Source organism: Triticum dicoccoides, chromosome 5B (genome assembly GCF_002162155.2).
Source record: "Triticum dicoccoides isolate Atlit2015 ecotype Zavitan chromosome 5B, WEW_v2.0, whole genome shotgun sequence".
In the NCBI taxonomy this organism is placed as follows: Eukaryota; Viridiplantae; Streptophyta; class Magnoliopsida; order Poales; family Poaceae; genus Triticum; species Triticum dicoccoides.
In genome coordinates, this window is record NC_041389.1 from 397,852,480 (window position 1) to 397,854,319 (window position 1,840).

Here is a 1,840-nt window from a genome sequence, read left to right on the forward strand (position 1 = left end):
CCCGTCTATATTTTATAGATGGTGGGTTTGCTATTGCTTCATTTTATATCCCTATGTGCAAATCCCGTATTGTCATCAATCCACCAAAAAGGGGGAGATTGTAAGGGCATATTTATCCCTTAGTAGTTTTGGTGATTGATGACAATGCTTTTGCGGACTAATCGTGTGCATTGATCTTTTCAGATATATCATGTCTAAGCACAAGATGATTTGGTGCCCCTCGAAGACTATTGAAGATGGCGTTCCTCTACGTTTCTTTTATGTGGATTTGAGTCATAGGAAAGCCATACTAATAAGAGGCGGTCCGCGCTGGAAAGGTTTGGGTGGAATCTCATGTACACATTTGTTCTTTTTTGCACCACCTTTCCTTTGGCTCTTTGGAGCACCCTCCGTCTCTCCGCGTCTCTGCAAAATGAAGGATTCCTATTGTTGCTGAACTGAGACAGGCGGTAGTACTGCTCCCCAGAGCGGTACTACCGTTGGCCCTTTCGATAGTACCGGGCTCCTGCACGGTAGTACCGTAGGTGCTCACATAGTACCTCTCCTTGGGAACGGTAGTACCGTGGCCTCAGGCCAGGAGCAGTTGCTCAAGCGGTAGTAGGGGAAAATGTAATTTTTTACATCTGCGCCCTATGCGGTAGTACCGCGCCCTTGGCACGGTAATACCGTGAGCTCTGACCAGGCACAACAACACGAGTGGAAGTAGGGGCGGATGTAATTTTTTACATCCGCGCCCTACACGGTAGTACTGTGCCAGGCTTGCGGTAGTATCGTGTCGGATTTTTGCATTGACCTAAACTCAGTGAAAGTAGTCATGGATGTAATTATTTTATGTCTCTGCCTTCTCAGCCTTGACTATCCCTGCCTTGCGGTAGTACCGCAAGGGGGCGCGGTAGTACCGCGCCAGCGGTTCTAGCGCTCCCTGTCTTAGCACAGCAAGTCTAGTCCTGGCCCCTCCCGTGCCAACGGTAGTACCGCGGTGCGCCGCGGTAGTACCGCAGGCCCGTGCGGTAGTACCGCTTGTATGGTGTGGTAGTACCGCATGCCGCGGGCTGAGTTGGTGGATAACGGTTGGATTTGTTCTTCCACTAGATAAGGGGAGTCGTCTTCTCCAAGTTGACTACCTCTTCCATCCCCAAGCTCCATTGATGCTCTAAGCTCCATTTTCGCCTGATTTCTCTCCCTAGACAATCAAACTTGTTGATTCTCTAGGGATTGGTTGAGAAGGCCTCGATCTACACTTCTACCAAGAGAAATTTGATTCCCCCCACTAATCCCTTGCGGATCTTGTTACTCTTGGGTGTTTGAGCACCCTAGACGATTGAGGTCACCGCGGAGTCATAGTCCATTGTGGTGAAGCTTCGTGGTGTTGTTGGGAGCCTCCAATTAAGTTGTGGAGATTGCCCCAACCTTGTTTGTAAAGGTTCGGTCGCCGCCCTCCAAGGGCACCAATAGTGGAATCACGGCATCTCGCATTGTGTGAGGGCGTGAGGAGAATACGGTGGCCCTAGTGGCTTCTTGGGGAGCATTGTGCCTCCACACCGCTCCAACAGAGACGTACTTCCCCTCAAAGGGAAGGAACTTCAGTAACACATCCTCGTCTCCATCGGTTCCACTCTTGGTTATCTCTTACCTTTACTTGTGCAAGTTATTTTGTGTTATATCCTTTGCTTGCTTGTGTGCTTATTGTTGTTACATCATATAGGTTGCTCATGTAGTTGCATATCTAGACAACCTACTTTGATGCAAAGTTTAATTTGTTAAAGAAAAGCTAAAAATTGTTAGTTGCCTATTCACCCCCCCCCCCCAAAAAAGTATATGAAAGTTGAATAATATTGGC